The sequence below is a fragment of the Clarias gariepinus genome, chromosome 20 (assembly GCF_024256425.1).
Source record: "Clarias gariepinus isolate MV-2021 ecotype Netherlands chromosome 20, CGAR_prim_01v2, whole genome shotgun sequence".
Classification (NCBI taxonomy): Eukaryota; Metazoa; Chordata; class Actinopteri; order Siluriformes; family Clariidae; genus Clarias; species Clarias gariepinus.
The window spans coordinates 28,320,705-28,341,169 of NC_071119.1; the positions used below are offsets into that span (position 1 = coordinate 28,320,705).

The 20,465-nt window shown below is 38.2% G+C and overlaps 2 long non-coding RNA genes across 2 annotated transcripts; both read right to left on the minus strand.

Moving 5' to 3' along the window:
- Positions 1-11,901: 11,901 nt before the first annotated feature.
- LOC128508367 (uncharacterized) lies at positions 11,902-12,462 on the minus strand. The gene is made up of 2 exons (XR_008355908.1): positions 12,398-12,462; positions 11,902-12,355 (listed from the first exon to the last, which is right to left on the minus strand). It is a non-coding gene; the product is annotated as an uncharacterized LOC128508367 (long non-coding RNA).
- Positions 12,463-12,466: 4 nt separating this feature from the next.
- On the minus strand, positions 12,467-16,641 carry LOC128508362 (uncharacterized). The gene is made up of 3 exons (XR_008355903.1): positions 16,554-16,641; positions 16,406-16,460; positions 12,467-12,503 (listed from the first exon to the last, which is right to left on the minus strand). It is a non-coding gene; the product is annotated as an uncharacterized LOC128508362 (long non-coding RNA).
- Positions 16,642-20,465: the final 3,824 nt, after the last annotated feature.

The following is a 20,465-nucleotide window of genomic DNA, read 5'->3' on the forward strand; positions in this document are numbered from 1 at the left end:
AGGATGCTCTCGATGGCACAGCGGTAGAAGGACCTAAGTATGCGGGGGCTCATGCCAAATCTCTTTAGTCTCCTGAGAAAGAAAAGTCGCTGCTGCGCCTTCCTCACTGTTTTGTCAGTATGAACTGACCATGTGAGATCCTCTGCTATTTGGACACCCAGGAAGCGGAAGCTGCTCATTCTCTCCACAGCCGGGGATTCCGTCAGGACCAGCGCCTTTGCGTGCGTTCACCTGTCTGAAGCACTTCCTTACATCCTCTTCAGACACCGTGTGGGCACTGACGTCGTCTATGATGCATTCGCTGTGCAATCTCGTGTTGTTTCCTGTGTCGAATCTAGCGTAAAATACGTTTAGATCCTTACACATAAAGGCCGTGGTCTGTGGTGTGCTGGTTTTCTCTCTGAAGTCCATAATTGTATTCAGTCCCTGCCACATTCTTCTAGGATCATCAAATTGTTGTTCCACTTTGTCCCTGTACTCACGTTTCGCAGACTTAATATTCTTCCGAAGTTGATAGGTGGCGTGTTTATATTCCAATGTGTTAGCAGAGGCAAACGCAGAGTTCCGTGCTGCCAGGGCCATGCGAACATCACTGTTTATCCATGGTTTCTGGTTTGGATAAATTTTTACTGTTTTGGATGGTACAACGTCATCTACACATTTCCTGATAAGTCATTCCATTGTGTGTAACCCATTAGTCTCAGTCAAGTCAGTGTTTTGTTGCTCTGTGTTGTTGTCAGTCTGCTGCTGCATTCGATATTTCACAGTGTTCAACATTAGGTCTTGTATACACCTGTAAAAGACACTGTGCTGCACACAGGCCTAACAAGATTATAAACTAAATCAGTAAAACACTATAAGATAACCATTAACCCCAGCCTCCTCACCACTGAATTAACCATGGGATCCAATAATTATGTGCTAGGGGAGGTGTCTGTAATGTCTTTTTCATATTATTTATGATGCTGCTGATATTCTTGTAATTATAAGGTATGTAAATACAGTAGGTGTCTAACACTTTACATACCTCGCATATCTCAGCCAATAAGATGTCTAAAGCCCTTTTCTATTGAATTGTGATCTCTCTGGGTTTGTCACTTACTAATTGCAAAGCACTTAGAGTGTTGTTTTTCAGTGTCAGTAACATATTTGCTGATCCTTTTAACTCAATGAAAAGTGATCAGCTTATATCTGTTTTTGGGCTTGTCCACAAGTTTGCGAGAGTGTAAACTTGAAACTTACCAGGTACATCTCTTTTCCTTCTACCTCTGGCATCTGTGGCTTCTACAGAGCTTCCATGTGTACTGACATACTGGGCGCACACATATGCTGGATAACAGGAACGTTGTTGAATGTGTGGTTGTCGCACATATCCAGATTACTGTATTTTAATAAGATAGCTCTGTGAAAAGACAACCGCTGTCATTTGGGAAGTATTTGCCATTTATGGTGCCATTTTTGGTGACATATTTTTTTAACAATTGGTTATTGGTTAATTCAGGTTCCCTATTTACCTTTTGTTCTTGCACGACTCAAGTGTCCCCTTTTTATTCACAGACCACATAGGTGGAATTGTCTCCATATTTCTTAACAGGCAGTGGGGTGCAATAACTCTCTGGGGCATCAAAAAGTGGGTTACTGGTATAATTACACCCAGGGACTGCTGAGTTTGGCCTCCTTATTTGTAGGAGTGGTGTTCTCCGTTGCTTTCTGTAGAAAAAAAGTAACAGGTAATACATCTTTTCACAGTGATGTTTATAATTTAGCATTGTACTTTAATCACTCTGCTACAAATAATGATTTGTTTAAAGCTGCTTTGGGACAATGCCAATTGTTAAAAGCGCTATACAAATAAAATTGAATTGAATTGAAATAAATGTGATGCTTTTCTGTATAAAAAGATACTGAAAGATCATGACGAACTAGAAATGTCAAATTACTACAACCCACTATATATCTTTAGGCTACACCTGTCTTCTCAGTTGCTGGCACTGCACATAAACTCATGGGTAATCCTGCTGCTACAGGTTCTGATTCAGCTGAGAAATGAGATACAAATCTTAATCCTTTTTTTTTTAATCATGCAACCATTCTTTTCATCAACAGTTTTTGTAAAAGGCCTTGTAAAATTTGGGATGCCCAATACTGAAGTAGTTTATTATTGTAAGAGTCCTCCACTAGAGGTCACTGTTTTTATTTTGTAGTTTCTGTTGGCCGACTCAGTTTCCCAGCAGGCACCTCGGTCAGGTGAGGCAGTGCACACCTGAACCGAGGTAGCCATCAATCAATCTATAAATAGCTGTTTAGACTGGGAAACTGGGTCGAGCATTTTTGGTATCACCACTGTCACTGGTGTGGGCATTTAGTTCTGTTTGTTTTTGTTATTTGTTTAGTTTGTACTTTGAGTTTAGTTGTGTTGACTTGGGCTCTCTTATTAGCAATGTTTCTGTGTATGTTTTGTGAGTCTGTGTTAGTGGAGCTGATTCAGTCCTGTCCTCCTGTGTTCTTGTGTGTTTAGCTAGAGTCAGGTAAGTAGTTAGGTGTGTGTTTGGCTAGGAGCGTGTTTAGCTAAAATCTATGTTGAGTTACAGTAACTAGCACGCTTCTAGACATAGCCCCTCTGTGTCTCTAGCTGTCCTGTGTTTCTTACCTCCCTAGTTGCCCAGTGTGCCTAGCCTTTGATGTGGCCTCAGCCTAGCCTTTGATGTGGCCTCAGCCTAGCCTTTGATGTGGCCTCAGCCTAGCCTTTGATGTGGCCTCAGCCTAGCCTTTGATGTGGCCTCAGCCTAGCCTTTGATGTGGCCTCAGCCTAGCCTTTGATGTGGCCTCAGCCTAGCCTTTGATGTGGCCTCAGCCTAGCCTTTGATGTGGCCTCAGCCTAGCCTTTGATGTGGCCTCAGCCTAGCCTTTGATGTGGCCTCAGCCTAGCCTTTGATGTGGCCTCAGCCTAGCCTTTGATGTGGCCTCAGCCTAGCCACTGGGTATCCCTTGTCTGTGTTTCTGTGCCCCCTTTCCCTAGTGTGTGTTTAAGCTATTAGGTAAGTGTAGCTTAATGCATGTTGGGGCTAAAGACATGCTTAGCTAGGTGTATGTGTAGCTGACTGCCATGGTTAAGCACAGCTTAACCATGTTTAGCTAAAAGCCATGCCTAGCTGATTGCCATGTCTTTAGCCCTCGTCCCGTCTCTCTCTCGTCTCTACGCGTCTCCCTCTAGTGTCTCTCTTCTCTCTGGTGTCTCCCTCTAGTATCCAGTCTCAGCTCCATGCATAGATTGTGTGTCCCCCTGCCTGTGTGTCCCCCTGCCTGTGTGTCCCCCTGCCTGTGTGTCCCCCTGCCTGTGTGTCCCCCTGCCTGTGTGTCCCCCTGCCTGTGTGTCCCCCTGCCTGTGTGTCCCCCTGCCTGTGTGTCCCCCTGCCTGCACAGAGTTAAGTATTGTTTGAGTTTGTTTGTTTCTTTGTTTGTGTTTTTATTTATACTTTGTGGTTAACTATTATTAAAAGACTCTTTTTTTTTTTTTTTTTTTTTTTTTGTTTACCTAACCCCTCTGCCTCTATGCCTGCTCCTTCCGCCCACGGCGTTCAACACCTGCCACAACACCCCGTTCGTGACAATTATTCTAAATTAAATTCAGTAAAAGATTATTTTTGTTTCCGGAGTTCAACTAAGTGCACTGTGGGCCTCGAGGATTACAATGATCAGAATTACTTTTCTGCAGTAAAAACAATTTTACCTCAATGACATTCTTTTTCTTTCATTCAATTTTCTTTTTTGTTTAAGAATATTTTGGATTTCTACTGTATTTGTACAGGTATCCAAAGTTTTATTTTGTGCCAAAACAATTTGACCTAAAGATTTGACTTTGTGCAAACTGTAGCTTTGATATGACTTGCTTTATGACCTTGTTCAGCTAGACAATAAGGATTTGCTGGTGTGTGCCATGACAACAGCTTTCAAAAAAGAATTAAACACTGGAATTATTTCAGCTAAAGACTCGGATAGAAGGGGATACTGTATCAAGTTTGTAGGACCTTATATTTTACTTTGGGGTGACCACCGCCAGTTCAATTCCCTTAATTAAACTTGCATCCATCATGCTTGCCCTAAGCCCACACATTTTAGCGAGTGATGATAAACATTGGCATGAAAAAAGAAAAGAAAAAGCTTCACATGCTGATAACCTAATTTTCTGCCTGGCCAGGTCTTCTAAACTGTAATGTTATTTTACACTTTACCACATATTTTAACAGCATTGCATCAGCATGTTTCTCTGATGCTGGACTTTACGGATCATTCTCAATTACTCTCATTCATACCACATGTCACCCATAGGGTTAGGGTTGGGGTTATGGTTAACCCTAACCCTAACCCATTCCCATCACCTTTTTTTTTTTTTTTTTTTTTTACTCATCCTTACTTTTAACCAATAACACATTAGGGGTGTCCCTAATTACATTAGTGTGACACTGTGTCATGTGCACACTGCTTATATCCACATTAACTACACATCTGAAATTATCTTTAAAAAAATGAGATATGTGACATACAGTGTAATGTATTTACTGGCATATATTTGTCTATCACCGTAGCATTTACTGAACTCACAGCTGAAGTGCAGAGCTTCCATTCATACACATAGAACAGGGGCAACGGATCACATTTTACAAGAGTCAAATCCTCAGGCTAAATACTGATTAAATCTCAAAAGTTTTATACCTAATTTACATAAGACATTTTCGCCCCAATAGATTTACTGGGCAGCAATAAGAGCAAAAAGTTTAAAATTATTATGCACACCTGCAGAAAGCCACACACTTGTCTATGTGAAGCTTTCCCCAGCTGCATGTCCTGAAGTGCCCACAGAGTTCATGAATCTGCCCCTCTGTTTTACTAAATTGTAAAATTCACAGGCTTTAATGACTTAATGACCTGCACAAATTCTACCAAAACATATTCGTGCCTGCCATGGAGCTGCAATTCAGTTGTTGGCATTTTGCTGATATACTTAAAGATTCTACATAAGATACGTACCTACAGTGGATGTTTCATATTTATTATTAAGATAAGTAATGGCTTTATTAATCACACAAGAATAGCAAGGTTTTCTTCATTGCGAGCAAGAATTGTTAGTTGGAAAAATAATTGACTCGCCCTCCCCTTCAGGCTGCATCACCTCAGTTCAGTTCCCTCTATCCGCTCCTTCATCTTTCCTGCCATTCTCCCATCATGTTCTCTTCCTCTCTGTGTGCTTTCTCAAACTCAAGCAGATATGTTTGTCATGTCAGTTTGCAATCAGTTGTGTTCCACGCCACAAACTCCTGATTATGTTGATTATCCCAGACAGGATTTCACATCATGTACTTGTCTTCAGTTTTCAGCTTAGTTTTGTGAAAGTATTTTCCCAGTTTAGACATCAGTAGTTCTCTACGTTCATGTAAAGTTGGTCTAAATTGCTTACAAATACAAGTCTCCACAATGTACAGTGGTGTGAAAAACTATTTGCCCCTTCCTGATTTCTTATTCTTCTTTTGCATGTTTGTCACACTTAAATGTTTCTCCTCATCAAAAACCATTAACTATTAGTCAAAGATAACTTAATTGAACACAAAATGCAGTTTTTAAATGAAGGTTTACATTATTAAGGGAGAAAAAAAAATCCAAATCTACATGGCCCTGTGTGAAAAAGTGATTGCCCCCCTTGTTAAAAAATAACTTAACTTCAATTCAATTCAATTCAATTTTATTTGTATAGCAATTTTAACGATTTACATCATCACAAAGCAGCTTTACACAATCAAAAGAATTAAGTTTGTATAAAATGTGAATATGTATGAATCATAATTATATGATTGTCCCTGATGAGCAAGCCTAGGACGACGGCGACAGTGGCAAGGAAAAACTCCCTGAGATGGTAATAGGAAGAAACCTTAAGAGGAACCAGACTCAACAGGGAACCCATCCTCATCTGGGTGAAAACAGATAGCGGGAATTGATGTGCATAATAATATGTGTATAAGAGGAGATGTACTGTACTTAACTGTGGTTTATCACACCTGAGTTCAATTTCTGTAGTCACCCCCAGGCCTGATTACTGCCACACCTGTTTCAATCAAGAAATCACTTAAATAGGAGCTACCTGACACAGAGAAGTAGACCAAAACGCACCTCAAAAGCTAGACATCATGCCAAGATCCAAAAAATTCAGGAACAAATGAGAACAAAAGTAATTGAGATCTATCAGTCTGGTAAAGGTTATAAAGCCATTTCTAAAGCTTTGGGACTCCAGCAAACCACAGTGAGAGCCATTATGCACAAATGGCAAAAACATGGAACAGTGGTGAACCTTCCCAGGAGTGGCCGGCCGACCAAAATTACCCCAAGAGCGCAGAGACAACTCATCCGAGAGGCCACAAAAGACCCCAGGACAACATCTAAAGAACTGCAGGCCTCACTTGCCTCAATTAAGGTCAGTGTTCACGACTCCACCATAAGAAAGAGACTGGGCAAAAAACGCCTGCATGGCAGATTTCCAAGGCGCAAACCACTTTTAAGCAAAAAGAACATTAAGGCTAGTCTCAATTTTGCTAAAAAAACATCTCAATGATTGCCAAGACTTTTGGGAAAATACCTTGTGGACCGACGAGACAAAAGTTTAACTTTTTGGAAGGTGCGTGTCTCGTTACATCTGGCGTAAAAGTAACACAGCATTTCAGAAAAAGATCATCATACCAACAGTAAAATATGGTGGTGGTAGTGTGATGGTCTGGGGTTGTTTTGCTGCTTCAGGAACTGGAAGGCTTGCTGTGATAGATGGAACCATGAATTCTACTGTCTACCAAAAAATCCTGAAGGAGAATGTCCGGCCATCTGTTCGTCAAATCAAGCTGAAGTGATTTTGGGTGCTGCAGCAGGACAATGACCCAAAACACACCAGCAAGTCCACCTCTGAATAGCTGAAGAAAAACAAAATAAAGACTTTGAAGTGGCCTAGTCAAAGTCCTGACCTGAATCCTATTGAGATGTTGTGGCATGACCTTAAAAAGGTGGTTCATGCTAGAAAACCCTCAAATAAAGCTGAATTACAACAATTCTGGGCCAAAATTCCTCCAGAGCGCTGTAAAAGACTCGTTGCAAGTTATCGCAAACGCTTGATTGCATTTATTGCTGCTAAGGGTGGCCCAACCAGTTATTAGGTTCAAGGGGCAATCACTTTTTCACACAGGGCCATGTAGGTTTGGATTTTTTTTCTCCCTAAATAATAAAAACCATCATTTAAAAACTGCATTTTGTGTTTACTTGTGTTATCTTTGACTAATAGTTAAATGTGTTTGATGATCAGAAACATTTTGTGTGACAAACATGCAAAAGAATAAGAAATCAGGAAGGGGGCAAATAGTTTTTCACACCACTGTATGTGTCACATGATTCTGTATCAGACAGTATTACAGTATGTAACTGTAACATACAAAAATGGGTAGTGCTGTGAAGTATATCTAAAGGAATACCATTGTGATGTTACACAGGAGTATTAGCGTTCTGGCTTCACGCCGTAAAAAAAAAATCAGTTTGATCTGTCATTTCTCTAGATCTGAGATGCGCAGGTGATAGAGAAGGAACAGCCAATCAGAAGTAGTGTGTGCATGTCTGTGATTGGCTGGTTTTGTGGCTGTTTTGTAACACTGGTCAAAGTTGAGCGAGCGTACAGGCAGAGTCGAGCGTACAGGCAGAATCGAGCAGAATCGCTTAGAATTGTGGCAGGAATATAACGCCATAATATTCTACCCTCAATGACCGATCGTCCGACTGATTTAAAAATTCGCTTGTGTTCCTTCATTGCTGAGCTCGACCTGTTATTTAATATCGCCCACCCACTCGTCACTTTATGTAAGAAATTAGCGGAGGATAATCAATTAGTTAATCAATTCCTGTGTACTTTGGAGTACTATTATTACCACTTACTGACCTGTCTTGGTATGGCTGTAGCATCTGTAGCATTTACTTCCAGTGATTGTACTAAGCTGGGCTAATGTCAATCTAGGTGTAAGGGTTAACCCCTAGAGGGCGCCAAAGCGCCCAAAGTTTGGTTTTCGTTGTGTTGATTTTGTTGTAGTTTTGTTTAGTTTGGACTTCATGTCCCAGACTGCACCTCGGTCAGGTGACGTAGGAATTCACCTGAATTCATCTGGACTGGTGAAGCTGAGGTCATTTGACGAGGAACAACTGTGACCCGACCAGAGTATGACATCACAGTCACCAGCAGGACAAAAGTACAGACTGAACATACAAACACCGTCTGTGACAGAGAATCGCCACCTCACAGTCTCACCCCTAAGTAACTCTAATGTAACAGTATCGGGTCTGTGTATAAAAACCTGCGTGTTAGTCAAGAGACTGCAGACAGTAACATGTGAGACGGGGAAGCGCATCGGCCGCTGGTCATCTCAGGAATGCTGATGGTATGATAATACCGCTCTTTACTTATACGAAGGACTGATTACTGATCCTGATCAATTAAATCTTTATTATTATTATTATTATTATTATTATTATAGTTATTTGATATATGATCTAATCACTATAGTGCTCAATACAAGAGAGAAACAGTAACTTATGTTATGCTATAATTGTTGTTTAAGTGTCATTTCCATCTATTCACAAAAAAATTAATTGTGTATTACATGTTTGCTTAACCAGTTTATGAAATTATTTAAATATTTTGTTTGGGCAGAAGGGGAGGTTTTATTGTAGATCTGTTGATATGGATGTTTTAAGGTTTAACTTTTAACCCTAGCTCTACCAGAGAGGGGCCACTTGGCCCGGTTGTTTTTACCTAATATCCTCAATCACGTGTGAACAGTTGCCTTTGTTCTGTAAATGTGGCAATTACTTACAGAGCGACGTACAAGGTGCTATTGACTTTACAATCAGGGATCACAGTCATCTAGGAGCAATATGTAAGGGGCCATACCAAGGGTACAATTGGTGTAGAAAAAATTTATTCAAAGATTCCAAAGTTCAAAGCGTTTATTTTCTTAAACAAAAAACATACAACATAAATTCAAATTCGAATTTTATTTTTGTCACATTCACATACATACACGGTACGGCACGACTGCCCAACAAATTGACACAATAAGAAAACACAATAAAATGGAATAAAAAGAAAAGCATAGAAGAGGCATACTAAAGACAAATGGTATGTAAATTCCACTCATTTATCTCCACATAGCCTTCTCCCAGCATAAAAACTACTACCACTAATAGAAAAATATATATTTACATAAGTGTGCAACATCTGGTGTTTGTGTATGTGTGTGTGTGTGTGTGTGTGTGTGTGAGTGACCAGTATTTTAGCAGTTCATTGGTGTGATCCGTGGCACATATGTGGCTATAAGATAAGATATAGATATAAGATAAGGGATAGCGTTGCACATGTATTTTGACTTCAAGTCACATGCAACCCAAAACTTGATTCCAAACTTGTCAGGTTTTGTGGCAATGTACTGCTGGAAAGGACAGCAAGACTTGGTTGGAAAAAGTTGCTCGTCGACAGTGATGTGCTGGCCCGGGTTGTAAGACTTGATGCAGTTAGTAACAAACATCTGCCAAACGTTTGAGATTGCTGCGAACTTGTCCGTTGCTACCCGTTGAGTGCGTGTGTCCTTGTCATCGAAGCGTAGGTGTCTCATGATGTCCTGGAAGCGGTTTCGGGCCATCGTGCTCTTGACGTGCGAGATCCCCAATGTTGCCGACCATGCATCAGCCAGCGACGGAATTCTGATCCTCCAGAGAAGGATGGAGATGAACGCCATCAGTTCATAGACAGACATGTCCCAATCTGCTTCCATCCTGCGGCCATACTCAACTGTACATTTTCTTATAGTGTGAAGGATGTCCCAACTCACCAAAAACAAGAAGCTCTGCAAGCGATTTTTGATGGTTCTTCTGACTTCTCCTGTTGGCTCTCCATCACATGTATATGTTTCTAGTTGGCCGTGAGGGAGCGGCATCTTTGCAGCTTGTTCGTACCGATAAGTTCTTGAAGATTGTGAATGCATGTAGTAAACTATCCCTTTTATTCCCAAGTTTAGCTTGTCATCAGTAAACAGCCCTGCCCACAGTCATCCAAACCACAGCCATGTGTGAGGTACTTTAGAGTACACTTCTTGGGGGGAAGGAGAGTGACACATTACATGTCCAAACATCTCAAGGGCCCCAAAATCACCTCGGGCCCCAGAGGGTTAACCACATAAGGCATGTTTTAGGTTTCAGACATTTAAACACACATAAGTACTGGTAAAACAACACATGTTGAGCTTGTAAAATACACAAAGATGTCTATGGAAGCAACAATAACAACCCATTTAAATCTAATTTGCTCATGTGTTTTATTTATAACAGATACACATAGTGTAAGTAACTATAAAGTTCACTCTATTCTTCACACATATTTAAGATAAAATAGAATGAAATGATGGATGAAGTGTGTAAGCATATAGTGTTTCACCTTTCATGTTTGTTAATTCAATACTGCTGAATACACCTAAACTTCCTGAAAAATAAAAACTTTGTTTTTTATTTATATTATGTTTATTTGTAATGTGTATCTATTCGAATAACAAAGATAAATTGACACAGATTTTTATCTTTGCTCATTCTGCTCTTTACTTTATTTTATACTTTGTTACCTGAAAGGCTTTCTTTTTATAAAAAAAAAAGTCTAATTAGTTTGTGTACGTCTCAGACAACTTGCAAAATAGTAAAATCAATGAGAAAGAATCATGATGTAATCCTGATATATACATATATATATATATATATATATATATATGTCTTTGACCTTTATTATGTACATTTAAATTATTATATATGGTATGTGGTTTATTTTGATAGGTTAACTGTTTTTGTGGCGTTTAGTGCTCCTCAGCGTGTTCAGAGAGAGAGATCACATCACACATACGCTTCTTCTACTCAACTCTTTAGGTGGATTTTTCCCTGGTTTTTGTTCTCCTCTTTGATTTAAATATGGTTTCCCAGCGTCCTTCAAAGCTTTTCTTACTCTGCCCTTCCATTTGTGGGGGGAAGGGGAGTGACACATTCCAATCGGCCACCCGTTTATAAATGAATGGGAGTCAATTGTCAGTGATTAAGTTGTTAGTTTAAAACCAAGGGGCCATTTGGCCTACCTCTGTTAGGGCTGGAGGGGTCAGAAAAACCTGGTAGTGCTAGTGTTAAATAAAGACAATATCCAATCTTCTTTTGTATTATTACCCTTAATTATTTTTTACCCACTCCTTCTTATAATACCACTATACTATGTCTATTTTAAACATTGTCTTTGTTTTTTTACCCAACTTAATGAAACATGTATGGGTTTTTTTTTTAATGGAAGAAATTTGCTGACCCTTTTACACCTGTTCAAAATTTCTTTTTCCTAACCCCTGTTTTTGGCTATGTACAGTATAATAATAATAATAATAATAATTTTACATTTATTTTAGTCATTTTTATTACAAGTTTTTCGGTTTAAGTATTTCCTTTTTAATTATAGCTTATTTATTTTATGTATGTATTTATTTACTATTCATTTAAAAAGAAAAACAGGTGGATACATCATTATCAAAATAACGAAATGTCCAACTCTCTCTCTCTCTCTCTCTCTCTCTCTCTCTATATATATATATATATATATATATATATATATATATATATATATATATATATATCTTTTCTCTCTCTCTTTCTTTTCTCTCTTTCTCTCTTTCTCTCTCATCTTAAGGTCGATTCCCTTCAAATAAATAGTTTTAGTTTGTTAAGCCACACAGTGATAAAGAGAGGTTATCTTTAAAATAACGGAAGATAGGAGATTATCTATCATTATATTATGAAAGAATATGCATACAGTTTGATTAATAAGAGCAAACCTTTAATTCATAGTTTATAATTATTGTACATTAAAGCAGTTATATGTCCAGTAGGTATGTACATACAGGTTAGGGTTTGATTATTGACCTTTTTAAAACAACTTTAGTTGATACTATTAATTAGACAGTGATTAAAAAATTTAATATAGTTGAAATATAATATTTGTAGAACAGAATGTAAGAATGTTTTTTAGGCAAATCAGGTCCCTCATTTGCTCTCCGGTTTAATGATTAAAAATATTTGAACTTGAAGACCCATTTATTAATAAAAATTAATATATTTTCTATACTCCCTTTACCTTGAATTATTTTGTATGTTTTATAATCAGATTTAGGGCTAGACATGCAATGCTAGTGAAAGCAGAAGTGATAGAAGGGACAACCAGATCATGGAATCATGAATCACTGAACGTGAGGTGGTGGACACTGGAGACCTGGTCGAGGTTGAAGATGCGGTTGTTGAGGTGGTTGGAGACGTGGTGGAGGGTGTAGTTGTGGTTGTTGAGGTGGTTGGAGACGTGGTGGAGGGTGTAGTTGTGGTTGTTGTGGTGGTTGTTGTATCGTCGATTGCAGCACATGTGACTGTCAAACAGAAAAGTAACACTTTGATTGTGAATATAAAGCAACCATTTTACCTATTACAATACCTAATCATCTAATACAATATGACCTGATGGCTGATCATGCCCTAACTCTCCTGGGATAGGCTCCAGGACCCCCGTGACCCTGACTAAAGCAGTATACATGATGAGTGAGTGAGCGAGTGAGTGAGAACTAATGGCTGATGTTTATAGTGAAATCCAGTTGCACCAAGAAAGTGGCCAATTAAATAGAGAGAGTTACAAAGTAATCAATAATAAAATGAAAAATGGATCTGTGGCTGTGAGTTGTCTTATCATTGACTTCTACAATCAATTTGTATCTTTCTAACAGGAATCAGAAGAAGTGCCAAAAGCTACCGTGATTACAAGTGAAGGGCTACAAGTCAGGGCCTTTTGTTTAAACTGAGGTGATGGGTACATGCAGAACAGGATCATTTATAAGCACACAAACTATTTTTACTTTTAAAATGACTTTGTAAGTCTGAAAGGAATCAAACATAACGTAAATAAGCTGATCACACAGGTTATTATATGCATATGCCACCTTCCAAAAGGCATACATACCCCTGAATATGGTATGGGTTGAAGTAAGTCTTTTCTTTTTTACTTCACATACAAAGAATGCATTGCTTTTAACCATTAGAACTCATATCCTGTCATTATATTAATGTTATTACTGTAAAAATATCCTTTTAGAAATAGATAATGTGGATACTCTAATCACAGTACTAAAATTACAGTACAAATTTAGAATTTAAATTAAATTCATTTTTATTAGGATAAAATTTAAGCAAAGTAAATGTTAACAAAGTGATCCTTTTAATTTTGTCATGTGTAATTAGAAAAGCTACACGTGTAGGGTTTTGTGTCATCTTATACTTTGTGTTCTTTAAATTTAAAGTAGATTTATTAACTGAAATAAATGACCATAAAATTAAAACATCAGCATCAGCAGATGTCGATGTCATTCAGCAGCTTGTGTTTTTGTGTTAATATGGGAATTAAATGCAGTAGTCTGTTAGATCATCATAATTTTCCTTAATAAATAATGACCCCTGTTGCGCTGAACCACCGCCACTAGCCTTAAGATTATATCATGTGTAACACTAGCGTTAAAACAGAAATCAGACTTTGGGTGTGCATCAGAATTTTTTTTTATTTAAATTAATGTGCAAAAGGGGGCCTCCAAGTGGCGCAGTGGTAAAGTGCTCGCCCTATCCCCGGGTGATGCTGTAACCTCTCACAGCCAGGGGAAAGAGCTGATTGGCCGAGCTCTCTCAGAGGGGAGGGATGAGAGGTATTTTGTGCTCCCACATTAATCACGGCTCTACTGCCAATCAGAGCTTGACATGCTCTGACCAGGTGACATGATTACCTTTATCACTACAGCCGAAAACAAAGAAATCACTAATTTAATAATGAATTTTAAAAATGGTCAGACTCTGTGTTTTTCCCCAACGCATCCATAATTATTAGTCTACTTCTGCCGGTGCGCTCTGAAAAACTTTATGTGTGCGGTTGAGCGTTGATTAGACCACGTGGGAAATTAAAGAGGAGGATCACGATGGTTTACATCCCAAACCTCATTAAAATTAATTTAACAAATATTGTAAGTAAATAACAATAGCCCACGTTTAAAAAATTTTCCAGTTATTTCTATACTTAGAGTTTGATGTTTTTGAATGTATATATTATTAAACAACTTTAAACAGATACAGATAGACTACTGTGTATAAAAATTCATTCTTTGTGCAAATGAAATTGTCAGCCAGTGAACTTCTGTCTGTCTGTCAGAGATGACCCCTAGAGGGCGCCTTTGCGCCCAGAGATTGAAAATAATGTGTGAAATTAAACTTGTACTTTTTGTGTTTTCTCAGATTTGGACTACGTTTCCCAGAATGCACCTCGGTCAGGTGATAGGAGCACTCACCTGAACCGAGGTAGCTCATTAGTTTCATTATAAATAGTCATGTGTTCAGTTGATCGGGGTCGTGCATCTGTTCTGCGCCATGTGTTTCTGTGTCATGCCGGTTCCCATAGTTCCTGTACTGTTCAGTCAAGTTGTTTAAATTGTCCTGTTTTTTCTTAGTTTCAATAGTTAGCTCTTCAATTGTTCCACGGTTTGAGTCTGTGTCTGTTTTTTTATCATTAAAGAGTTTCTTTTGCTTCACCTCTGCGTATATGCCTCGCCTGAAGCCCACGCACAGCACCCATGACACTGTCTTAACAACATTTAACCAAGGTTTTTTTTTTGACTCATTATAGTACGATAAATGTCAATAGTTTTGGTTCTGATTTTTCATGTTTGTTGTATAAAGTGCTCAGATGTGGACATTACCATTACTGTAGAATTTTGTTACAAAAAATTTTTACTTTTATATGACTTAAGCTCTAATTATATTTTAAAACTGTGGTGAATTAAAATGGCAGCTGTTGTTTTGCTGCGGCGGTGAGCAGGGTGGTAATAGGCATTCCCGTTGACTACCTGCTGTATGTGTATCATAAATCTCCTTTCAGAAAAGGCGAGAGAATAAAGAACAGCAGAGCGGTTTCGCAGATCCCTTGTGGTTTCATGTTCAAGTCACTGAACTTCACAAGTTCACTGATGAAATGAGATGGGGCATTAATAGAAAAATTATAAATATCATTTATATATAAAATAATAAAAATTAGTAAAAGTCTAAAAACTGTGTTTATCATATGTATAGTGCTGTTTCTAATGCTTCTCATGTCTTATCTGAAGGTGAGGAACTAAAATATGCTTAAAAATGTTCAACTATTTACTGTAAAGCTGACAGAGATACTCATAAGCTATTTATTTATTTATTAAAATACAATGAGCACTTTGTGTTCTTATTGCCCAGGTTAAGAGAACCATAAGAGGAGGAGAGGTTCGCCTGTAACAGCTTAACTCAGTTTATGACCTTCTGTCTCTCAGTTCTTGATTCAAAGTACAATATTACTTTGATCTAAAGGCTTCTCACCTTGTGTGCAAGCTACTACTTAAAGTCACAATAGTAGTACACCACATGACCAAAAGTATGTGAACACCTGACCGTCATGGTCATTGTAGAAGTAAAAAAAAAAAATGCAAGGTCCATTCTTATAAGCTGAACAAAGCCCACAATATCTCTCCAACACATTATAACAACAAATATAGGAAATACATCTATAACACAATGTCAAAGAAATACTCTCTCTCTCTCTCTCTCTCACGCGCGCTCTCTCTCTCTCTCTCTCTCACGCGCGCTCTCTCTCTCTCTATTTATCTCATACACACACTAACATGTACAGTACATTACCTGACAGACAGGCCCACTTAGTCTGGCAACATACTTAAGCATAAAGCGGTATCGTGAAATATGACACTAATATATCCTTCGCGGTAACGGACCAAGCACTATCTACACAATCTATACCAGCATCAGTGATTACAGGAGACACTTATTAGAAACTCAAGAGATTAGACGAGTTTGACGATATGGATTTGAGTCACGGATCGTTTTTAGCATAATTTTGTTGTGGTTTTATGTCCAGTTTTTAAGTAATATTAGTTGCTGCTGTTGTTGATGTTGTTGTTTTTATTATTAATTGGCTATATTGTATTGTTAAAATGTTGTAATTTTCATTATAAATTAATTATAAATAGGCATATATTCATTTAAAATGCTATTAACAAATGCTATTTCCATTACATTTACCTGAGAATGAATTTACAGTGATTTCCCTGTTGTGTGTAATAATAATGTAATATATTAAATAATAGTAAGGACATATGTGCAGAGTAATTGATTTAGTTTTACAAAGTAATGCAGCTTATTAAGAGAGAAAGCAGATGATTTATTGCCTGTACTGTTAAAAATAAAAACATAAAACACTTACCAGTCAGACATAACATAGCCAGTATAACCCTGTAGTCCATTGTGTTGTTTATAACCTAAAAGTAAGTAAAATGTTATTTTAAAATGTTATATAACATGTCTAGTGATTTTGCTGATTTCACTGGGAATAAAATGAAATAATCACTCACCTGTTTCCACGAGTAGCAGATGTGCAGTGTTCTCGTCCCAGTAGTGGCAGTGTTAAAGTGTAAAATACACAGCAGATAAGTGAGCTTTTTAATCAGAGGAAATAACACAGTGTTTATCATAATTATGCAAACCCCATTATGTCGAACAAGCCTGAGAGCCAATCACAACTTGGCTGTTTGGTGATTAACCTTGGCAACTTGAAAAACAACATTACTAACAAATGAGATTTACTGCTATTTGGTTTAATTAATTTCTGTGGAAAAGGAAACATATTAGAATAAAATTAATCTTAAACTATATAAGTGATGTGAAATTACATAACCTTAACTCTCTTAGAGGGTCTTCTGTAGTTCACACGGTCACTGATACCCCAAAATATTGTACTACGATTTTCTTTAAGAACTAATAACAAGGATAAGAAAACATAGTATAAGTATATAAAAGAGAGAAGTAAAAAACATGGGTGTGTTTGCTGGTGTATGCAAATGCGTCAGTGTGACAGCTTTCACTTGAGAAAAAAGGGAAGATCATAGTGACACAGGGCTTTAAAAATCTAACAAACAAACAAACAAAAACAAAAACGCATATTCTTAAATAAACCTGCTGAAGCACACTGAAATGTAGTATGACGTTAGCCTTTAAAACCTAAACACTTATTTTAAATTAGATATAATAATGTCAGTTTAAATGATCAATTTGTGCTTATGTGGCTAAGAGAGTTTTGTATTATTATTATTATTATTATTATTGTTGTTGTTGTTGTTGTTTCCTGCTGTAATGTTTATTTATGGTAAATTAATCTCAACTATTTTCTCTATAACCACAAATGTTACATAAACATGCAACAAAGTATATGATAAAAGACCAAGTATAAATGAAGACTTCGGACTATAAATAAAGTCTGCTCAAAGTCTGTACCGTCGAGTACCGTGAGACCACGTAATCTATAATAAATATATTAATTTGGTTATCTTACCCATTGAGTTTTAGGTTGAGGAACGAGTTTACTAGTCATTAAATAATTCTAAGCTATTTATACAACCTCACCTTCCCTGAAATAGTCTCTCAGGGTGATTACCTGTCAACAGTCACAGCAGACAAACAGACACATGATGTCCATTGCCAGATTCTTACATAATGTAAAAGCAGAGGAATACAGTGGTGGCCGAAAGCATTGAAACAAAAGTGCAATTTTCTTGACATTGTAAAAATGTTAAAAAATAATGGCATTCAGTATTTAATATCAAGTCCTTTATTCTTCAAAACCTGCTGGATCCGAGTGGACATAGAGTTAGTAAAATGTCAGTCACTCCTGCCTCCTTGATCGGTATTTTACTGTCTAAGGAGCTTCATCTCTGTGTTTCCTTCTGGCTCTTCCAGCTTGTACTCTGCCCTAAATACACCTGCACCTTATACATTATGAAACTGTTGGCATAACTAACTGTTCTCTCTCTCTCTCTCTCTCTCTCTCTCTGTTAAGCTACACATTGCACTCCTAAGCTGCCAGTGATCCAGTCCCTCTCTGCCCTTCAGACTGGTCTGACTCATCCTTGTGCCCTGGTTCTGGTTGTAGTTCTCATTGCTTGAAAGCCTCCGGCTCAATGTTGATGATGATGGCCCTGTGTGATCTGTGTGTGGTGACTGTAAATTGTTCCACTTGACCATGTAGATGGTCTTAGACTCAGCTGATGCAGGATTTTTTTTTTTTTTACTGTGTTGACTGCAGTCACTCAAAAATTCCCACAGTTTTGTATCTCAGACTCCAATAAGGAAAGGGGACTCCATAATAATGTAAATGTTTTTTTTTTTTTTTTTTGAGTATATTGAACTTCCTGATATACTGGGAAAAAATAATTAATCCCTGTTATTGGATATCACCTAACTGAGGATGGGTTCCGTGTTGAGTCCATTTCCTCTCAAGGTTTCTTACTTATAAGCATGGTCTTAGAAAAGCATTGTTGGTAGATTGCCAAGGAAAAACAAAAAAAAAAATACACAAAAAAGCAAAACTGCAACTGAAAAAACAAGCATTCTGAAACAAATTCGTTTGGACAGATGAGGCCAAAGTGGAGTTGGGCCAGGACTTGGGCAACTTGCAGTCATTGAGTCAGCCATGTAGTGAATTACCAAAAAATCATTATTATCTGATGCAGTACTGTAATGAAGAACTGATTAAAGAAATTTGAGAGAAAGTCAGTCAGGGAAAAATACTTAAACATTTTTGCTGCTAAAAGTTTATCTACATGCTATTGAATCATGGGGATGTTTAGTACTGCAAACATGATTTTTTGTTTTGGCTTAATTTTTGTAATGGCACAGAGAAAATAAGTTATTGGTTGTTTGTCTGAGGTTAAATTCCATAATATCAGGACCTGCTATGATCAGATGGTTTTTTAATATGGTTTAATATAAAAACAGAATCAAAGCACTAACTTTTACAAATGATTGTACAAAATCAATAAAATGCAGTTAGCAAAGTGTGAGGGTGATTGCTAACTTAACTAAAATCCACATTGACCTCCTCTATCTCTTTGGTGTTGAGGTTCAGGTTACTGTCCCCATACAGATGTGACCATTTAAATTGCAAGTCTCGGCGTGGCCAGTTGTTAAGTTTTCAGGCACATGACATACATTACCTGTAGGGGCAGTCATGTTTCAATCTTAGGGATCGCATGTCAACGGAAGCCGATAATGTGTCAAATGTGTAAACATATACACTCACCCAAAGGATTATTAGGAACACCTGTTCAATTTCTCATTAATGCAATTATCTAATCAACCAATCACATGGCAGTTGCTTCAATGCATTTAGGGGTGTGGTCCTGGTCAAGACAATCTCCTGAACTCCAAACTGAATGTCAGAATGGGAAAGAAAGGTGATTTAAGCAATTTTGAGCGTGGCATGGTTGTTGGTGCCAGACGGGCCGGTCTGAGTATTTCACAATCTGCTCAGTTACTGGGATTTTCGCGCACAACCATTTCTAGGGTTTACAAAGAATGGTGTGAAAAGGGAAAAACATCCAGTATGCGGCTGTCCTGTGGGCGAAAATGCCTTGTTGGTGCTAGAGGTCAGAGGAGAATGGGCCGACTGATTCAAGCGAGGTTATAACCGAGGTATGCAGCAAAGCATTTGTGAAGCCACAACACACACAACCTTGAGGCGGATGGGCTACAACAGCAGAACACCCTACCGGGTACACTCATCTCCACTACAAATAGGAAAAAGAGGCTAAAATTTGCACGAGCTCACCAAAGTTGGACAGTTGAAGACTGGAAAAATGTTGCCTGGTCTGATGAGTCTCGATTTCTGTTGAGACATTCAAATGGTACAGTCAGAATTTGGCGTAAACAGAATGAGAACATGGATCCATCATGCCTTGTTACCACTGTGCAGGCTGGTGGTGGTGGTGTAATGGTGTGGGGGATGTTTTCTTGGCACACTTTAGGCCCTTTAGTGCCAATTGGGCATCGTTTAAATGCGACGGGCTACCTGAGCATTGTTTCTGACCATGTCCATCCCTTTATGACCAGTATGTACCCATCCTCTGATGGCTACTTCCAGCACGATAATGCACCATGTCACAAAGCTCCAATCATTTCAAATTGGTTTCTTGAACATGACAATGAGTTCACTGTACTAAAATGGCCCCCACAGTCACCAGATCTCAACCCAATAGAGCATCTTTGGGATGTGGTGGAACGGGAGCTTTGTGCCCTGGATGTGCATCCCACAAATCTTCATCAACTGCAAGATGCTATCCTACAGTATCAATATGGGCCAACATTTCTAAAGAATGCTTTCAGCACCTTGTTGAATCAATGCCACGTAGAATTGAGGCAGTTCTGAAGGCGAAAGGGGGTCAAACACTGTATTAGTATGGTGTTCCTAATAATCCTTTAGGTGAGTGTAT